This window comes from Hevea brasiliensis, chromosome 4, assembly GCF_030052815.1.
Source record: "Hevea brasiliensis isolate MT/VB/25A 57/8 chromosome 4, ASM3005281v1, whole genome shotgun sequence".
Taxonomy (NCBI): domain Eukaryota; kingdom Viridiplantae; phylum Streptophyta; class Magnoliopsida; order Malpighiales; family Euphorbiaceae; genus Hevea; species Hevea brasiliensis.
This window is the reverse complement of record NC_079496.1, coordinates 54,482,316-54,490,370: the sequence shown is the minus strand read 5'-3', so window position 1 is coordinate 54,490,370 and position 8,055 is coordinate 54,482,316. Positions and strand designations below refer to the sequence as shown.

Below are 8,055 nucleotides of genomic sequence, written 5' to 3'. Positions count from 1 at the left end.
TCACTGGTTGATTTTATGAATTGGGCCATGAGAAATTAGGGTGGTTCCTCCATCCAGGGTTATAAGTATTCGAATATGAATTGTTGAGCTACCTCTGGTTGAAGTTCCCCCCGTTATTCACATAGTTTATCTATTTTGTGGAGAGTTCATTAAAGTTGTTACATTCTGAAGTCATATCCTTCTCCACAGCTGTCATAGTTTTGGTTGTTCATTCCTATAGCATTGGCTTGCATTCCATCAAGCCTTTTTGTGAGCTAGTCAAATTGAGAATTTATCATGCTTAGGGCATCCACTTCCAAGATCCCTGCTGTTCTCCTTGTATTCCCCCTTTCATTTGACCACTCGTAGTTGTGATACATGACCCTCTCCAAAAGTTCAAGTGCTTGGTCCACTGTTTTCTCCATCAGGTCACCTTCTATAGCTCAATCTACCGTGCTCCTTGTAGAGGGAAGTAGCCCATTATAGAAGTTCTAAACCAAGAGCCAGTCCTCTATGCCATGGTGTGGACATTCTCTCTGTAAGTCTTTATATCTCTCCCATGCATCATAGAGTGATTCACTTTCCTTTTGCCTAAAGGTGTTGAGTTCAACCCTCAACCTTGCAGTCTTTGCAGGTGGGAAATACCTTGCTAGAAAAGCTTGTGAGAGGTCTTTCCAAGTGGTAAATTTTCCAGCTGGTTGAGAAAGTAACCACTTCCTTGCTCTATCTCGAAGGGAGAATGGGAATACTCTAAGTCTTATAGCTTAATTAGAGACTGCATTCAATGTGTCACATAGGGCAAGAAAGCACTAGAGGTGGTAATGTGGATATTATGTTGGTGATCACCCAAACTGGGTCTATTGGATCATCTGGAGCCATGCCGGTTTTAATTCAAAATTATTGGCATCCACTGTGGGTCTTGTAATACTAGGTTGGAATCCTTGTATAGATGGAGCTCCATAGTACTTCAAGAGTCTTGGCCTGTTGTTGTCAACCATGATTGGAGTTTCTGGACTTCCTTGATCTTATTCTTTGCATTTCCTTTCTCTCCTGATGGTTCTTAGGGTCCTCTCTATCTTTGAATCTAAATCAAAAACTTCTTCCTTTGGCTTTGTTCTGGTCATACACCAAACCAACCACCTAAGAGAGAATAAAAAAAATAAAATGAATTAAACAAAATTAAATAGTAAATGAAAATGCCTAAATCAGCTAAATTACTTATCGCCTAATATTACTAAAATTAAATTCCTTGGCAATGGTGCAAAAAACTTGTTTGTTGGTTTTACAACCACCGCAAGTGCACAGATTGCGAACAAGTAATAAAGTAGTGAGTAGAGTATCGTCCCACAAGGAATTTGATTAGTAAGTACCAGACTACATAGCGATTTTGACTGCCTAGGCTATCGAATAAAATGGGGGAGTGAAATTTGTCTACTTTGGATACTGGGAATAAAAAAAAGGGTAATAAATTTAAAATGGAATAATCTATTTTGAAATAATTTCAGAATTAAGATTTCACACTTTAATCTTATTATGGATGTAATCTTGTCTATTCATTGGATTGAGAATCATTTGCCTTGATGGAAATTAATCCTAAAGTATCCTAGGTCCTCTCTCAAGGCACCTAAGGTGTGTCTCAATTAAAGCTAAACCCTACTTTCTTAGGTAATCGGTTCTAATAAAAATCCTTTAAAACCTATGATTAATTATGGAACTCTACAAAGGTTATCAGCCTATCTCTAGGTCAATTTCTTAGGCTCAAAATCTTGATTTTCTAATATTAATCTTCACCTTTCAATTCTTCAATTAATATCTATAATCAATGCTAAGTGGGTACCAACACATAGCATGCATTAAGATCGCAAGAAATTAAATCAAAGAACAGATCTCAAATCCAATAAATAAAACTCAATATTTATCCATAATAATGATTACAAGCGTTACTCTCCTAATCTCAGAATATGAAAATTACTCACTCATGGTGAGTTCAACAAACATAATAAAAAAATAAAATAAAAGAATAATAAAAGTCCGCTTAAAGAAATAGAATAAAAGAACTGAAGAGAATCTGCAGCTTTGATTTTGTGGAACTTTAGCTGAAGGCTTCTCCTTGATACTGATACACTACTCTTTTAGGCAGTTGTGAGAAAATGATGAAGGTGTTATTGTCCGACCCTCCATCTCCCTTTTCTGCTTTCTGCTGCTTCTATTTATATTCAGTGCCTAGGGTTAGGTTTTCAGAGTCCCAAAAGCATTAAAAGTCTATTCTCTCAATAAAAAAATAGAGATGGAGCCAAATTAGGAAACTAGCTATTAGCTTATACACAGCCTGTGTGTCATTACATGGCCCAAGGCCATGTAACTTACTGGAGCTTTGAAGACTGCATCTCGTATTGGCACAGAATATTACAAGGGGCATTGCAAGTTACACGGGTCCAAGTACATGAACCGTGTTCTTTTGCTTTGCAGAGAGTTCCTTAATCTTGGCCAGGCAAAGACTTACAAGGGTCTCCATGGTTTACACGGGTCTGTGTACATGGCCCGTGTACTACGTTTCTTCCTTAGCTCTTTTAGGTTTCCCTTGGCAGAAGGTTACACAGGTCTATGGCTTTGATTATGTGACCTGTGTGAAGTGTATCAGTAGCACTTCTCTTTCCTTTGGTCTTTCTAAGCTCCCTTCTGCACTCCTATGCCTTAGAACTTTATCCAAACACTTGAAATGATGCAGAAAATATGAAATTTAGAGTTTGATAATAGAATTTTCAAAAGTTTATGAAATTAATGATTATGCATTAGATTATTTATCTAAATACTGTGAAATAATATACAAATGTGCTTAAAAATATCTATATAATACAAGTGTATCAGTACTTTATTTTCTTCTTTGGCTCTTTGGCTTTCTCCTGACAATAGGTTACACGGGTCTGTGGCTTTGCTTACACGAACCGTGTAAAGTGTATTAGCAGCACTTCTCTGTCTTTTAGTCTTTCCAAGCTTTCGAATTTACTCCTATGCCTTGAAACTTCTTCAAAACACCTGAAAACTTACAGAAAACATATAATTTAAAGCTTGGTAATGGAATTTACAAAAGTTGATGAAATCAATGATTATGCATGAGATTACTTATCTAAATGCTATGAAATAACATACAAATGTACTTAAAAATATCTATATAATACAAGTGCATCACCTATGACAGACTGACTAGACTGGATACACGAGTTTCTGAGCACTGGACACCGTAGTTTCTCGGGCTGTCATAGGATGGGACACATAATGTCAGCCATGTATGAAGAATGACTAGAAGCCATAATATCAATAGAATAACTTAAAAGTCATGAACGGGCATAAGCCATATATTGGGCATAAAGCCAAATGTAAAAGAATGGTGCATAAGCCATGTATAACAGAATGGCATAAAAGCCATAAGCAATATTGCTAAACATATTGATCCCTTCTTGGCATGTTAATCTATCCGAACCATACAAACATGTCTAGGCCTACATGGGCACTAAGTGTTTTTAAGCATTCATAGGTTTCATATTCTCATTATATTTTATATTCATGCTTCATAGCATTTTTGGTTTCAATCATGATGGGAACATGGATCCCAAATACATATTCATCTCATGTAACACCCTCCCGATAACCACTCCGTACATCCTACTGTTCCGGTGACCGGTGTCGGTCCGGATAGCTAGAATGTCCGAAAAAATATTTAAACTAAAGTCAGGAACCATAATTAACTCAAATATTAATAAGAAAAATTTAGTAAAAATTTTAGAAATAAAATACAACCAAGTTAAACGAGCCGGTGCCCTAGCGATGGGTAACCAGAGGGAAGTTGCAGTTTTCGCAACGAGGAGCCCTAGACCCGGGGGAAAAATTATAAAATAATTTTTGGGACTCCAGAGAAGGGTTATTGAGGTTCTCATGGCATTAGAATGCCAAGAAAATACCTAGAAAAATTTTTCTTTCGGTACAGACAATTTTGACCCATTAAGCCAAACGGAGGGCATTTTGGTCATTTCACTTTCTGAGGTGAATTTTGGCCGACTTGTCCAGTTGATTAAATAATTAATATGACATAAAATATGAATAAACATTACTAGAAATCAAATTAAAAATGAGTAGTGGAGGAAGGGAAAGAAAATGAGGAAAAAAGCTTAATTATGGCATCATGGTGATGTCATTAAGGAAATTTGGACCAATCACAATTAAGCCATCCTTTGACCAACAAATAAAAAGACTAAATGAAGACTAAATAACTAAAAATTTCAGCAGCCCCTCCTCATTCCCTTACCAGCCGAAACCCTAGGGTACCCCAAACCATCATTGACAACCTAATCAAAGCTCAATTCCCTCCTTTATTTCACTCTAAAACCCATAAGTCCCTTCATCAAAAATTAATCCCACACCTAGACAAAGCTTTTGGCAGCCAAGGAAAAGAAAGAAAGTGAAGTTGGGGCTTTGGAAATTCTACCCATTCAAGGTTAGTGCTACACTTTCATTCTCCTTCTTTTAAATCATAGTTAGAACATCATTTTGAGCTAAGCAATTTTAAGAAATTGAAGTAAATTATATGTGTCATGGTACCTTCAATTTTCAGCAGCCCTATGAAAGTATGAGGTTGATTGTTTTAATAAATTTAGAGTGGCTAGAAATAATGGTTAAGGTATTAATATACATGGACATTAAACTAAGTATGCTAATTAAGGTTATGAGTAAATTGATTTGGATATTAGGGTTTGGAAAGGTGAAAATGTGACTTGGTTTATTAAACTGTTAAAGAACAATCTAATGGTCAATAAGTGACCATTTGAGGTATGTTGAACACAATTTGGACTGAAAAATGGTATGGCAAAGTCAAGGTATAAAGCGCCTAGGGACAAAGATAGGGACTGAAAATTCAGTCCCTTTGCACTGCCATAACTTGGGCTGTGTTAGTCCAATTGAAGTTTGGCCAATTGGACATGAAACTAGGCTTATAATAGCACATTTTTGCTGAAGAAACCATGCCCAAAAGACCAAAGCAAGAGGACCAAAACTTGGCCCCAATCCGGATACCCTGCAGCTGGTTCTGCAGAATTTACCAAATGAACAGTGGCCATAACTCACTGTAGATTTGGTCAATTGACCTGAAATGTTTACAGCAACAAGTTAAGACATAGACAAACAACTTTCATGAAGGAACCTACCCCAAATTATGGCCAGAACCTAACCCAAATGGCTATGGCAGTCACTGTTCATGCTACTATAGATATGGTATTTTCTGCAGAATGCAAATCCGGCCAGCCTGGGTTTTTGGGTCATATATGGAGCTACAAAACTCCAAATGGAGTGATTCAAAAAAGGAAATTCAACTAGACAAAATAATGAACAACTTTTATGTTTTACATTTCTTCAAATTCCCACAGTAACAGTGTCCAATGGAACAGTGAAGTTGACTCACCAAAACTGAAAATTCTGCTTGTGTTGAGTTACACTTTGAAATGGTATTAACACTTAATGCCAACAAGTTTTAAACCCCAAATGTGGTATGTTGGGAGTGCCAAAGTCAATGTACACATTTTTATTCTAAAAGTCAACATTTTTGTTGACCAATGATGAATAGTGACACCAAAAATTTGAAATTCACAAATTGAAGAATTTAAAAGTTTCAAATGCCCTAGTATACCTAACAAGATTGGTTTGGATAGTTTGGCATGCCAATAGGGTTCAGTTAGCAGTACTGCACATGGCAATATGCCATTCTGTGATTTCATGGCTTTTAGCCATTCTGACTTTGTATTGAGACTTGGCCTTGTGCCTAATATTATTTACAGCTTATTAGTTGTTCTGTTGCACACCTGGAGATGCATATGTGACCGATGGTGTGACGGCCCGAGGTACTAGGTACCCAAAGGCGGTTACCCGTTATCCACCCAATGCCTAGTGTAGGTTACTTGGGGCAACCAAATGAATAAAAGTGAACAACGTTAACGAAATAATGGATATACCAATACCAAACAAAGGAAGCATACACATTCTATACACATTTATTTTCTTGCTATTTTCTTCTATTATATTATTGCACCACTAAGCATTATTGCTTAGCGCGTTGCTTTTGCCACGCGTAGGTACTGGAGATCCCGATCGTGAGCCCAGTAGACCGCAGACTGGGTGAGTTCATCCTGTAGATCTGCACAGCGTTCGTGTCACCTCACTACCTGCAGTGCATTGGTAGGGCACTAGGTGTCATTTTGTCATTTTGATATTTTGTAGCAGATTTTTACTTTCTCATATGTATTTGAACTCATGTAATATATTTTGATGTTCATGTAAATAATGAAAGTTATGACTATGAATGCAAAAATTTGAGCATTTATTTATCGCTTGTATATGAGAAATGGATGTTTGAGAAATGAAAAGATTATTGAGAATTGAAATTGAGAAATATTGTTGAGATTTTGGATATTGGAGTTTGAGATGATGAAATACAAATATTGGAAGTGTTTTTAACAAGTTCCGAAGAACTGTTTTCTCCATTTTTAGCCGGTACTCCGCCGGATTTTCTTTAAAATCTTCGGAACCTCAAATGAATAATGCTTTTGATAAATGGTTAAAATAAATCATATTTCATAAATTAACTTCAAAAGCATGATATAAATGAATTGAGGAATATTAGAGTGTGCCAGTACACCGTGTGGCATTACTTACTCGGGTATACTGTACACGGGTAAGGGGTGTCACATTTAGTGGTATCAGAGCACGGTTTAGGCGTTTCTGGGCCTAGATTGAGTCCATACCATGCATTGCATTTGTAAGAGTCGAGGTGACACTAATGCAGATCTGTTTGTCTTTGTTATTTTGAATAGGATATGGATCCTTCATCTCAGAGAGCCGTTGAGGAGGAAGTGGAGAGTCATGCTCCACCTGCAGCAACTGAGACTGGGGGCATGAGAGAATCTGCTCCGCCAGCTCAAGCAGAGCCTGCTCAGCCTCCATAGGCCATGTTCTAACAAATGGCCGACTTCTTTAGACAAATGGCCGGGGTAATGCCAGCACCACCACCACCACCACCAGCTCTATAGCAGAAATCACACCTGGAAAGGCTAAGGAAGTTTGGAGCTGTGGACTTCTATGGCAAGAGAGAAGATGACTCATTGCGGTAGAGAATTGGTTGAACAGAACAAGCAGAGTACTAAAACAACTCCACTGCACTCCAGAGCAAAACCTGGAAGCTGCCATCTCTTTACTGCAAGATGATGCATATGAGTGGTGGGACACCGTGTCTAGTGAAGTGCAGCCAGAAGCTGTAACTTGGGACTTCTTTCTCTCTGAGTTCAAGAAGAAATATGTGGGCATCAGTATACCGGAAGAGAGAAGAAGAGAATTTATTAACCCGAGGCAGACAATTGTCAGTGGCTGAGTATGAGACAGAATTCGTCCGATTAAGCCGCTATGGAAGGGAGATAGTCCCAAATGAAGCTGAAAGATGCAAGAGATTTGAAGAGGGACTAAATGACAACATTAAGATCCAGCTCACTGCCTTGGGAATCTGCACTTACCAAGTTAGTGGAAGCTACAATAAAGGTGGAAAAAGTAAGAATTAGTGAATGCACTGTAAGGGATAGATGCAGAAGAGGGACCAGTCGGTCTAGTTCTCGCTCCTGGATTTGGGAAGAAGTTTAAGGGTCCTCCCGCACGCAGTTCGGCCGCCACGTGGTCGTGGTCGCCTCAGGGGCCTGTGCCACGCTCACCCCTAGGAGAGGTCACCCACACCATCGGTGGCAGCTCTCCGAGGATGGGGTTCAGGACCAGCCCCAACATCTTCTCGCATGTCCAAACAGCCTTAAATGGCACAAGGGAGTGTTGGAGAGTAATCGTGTCTGCTTGAGATGTGGGTCGACGTAACATCAATCAAGAACTGCCCACGCAGAACTACTACATGCTCCAACACAAGCGCATGCACTGCTCCCGCACCACCAAGGGTAGAAGGTCCGTAAATCTGGTTGTGCCAGCAGAGAGGCTCGCATCCGAGCCCAGAGAGGCCGAGCAATGTACCACCTGCCAGAAATTATGCCCTGAGAGCTC

At 38.8% G+C, this 8,055-nt stretch overlaps 1 non-coding gene across 1 annotated transcript; it reads left to right on the top strand.

Moving 5' to 3' along the window:
• The first annotated feature begins 492 nt into the window (after nucleotides 1-492).
• On the top strand, nucleotides 493-599 carry LOC131179649 (small nucleolar RNA R71). The gene has a single exon (XR_009148538.1). It is a non-coding gene; the product is annotated as a small nucleolar RNA R71 (small nucleolar RNA).
• The last annotated feature ends 7,456 nt before the right edge of the window (nucleotides 600-8,055 follow it).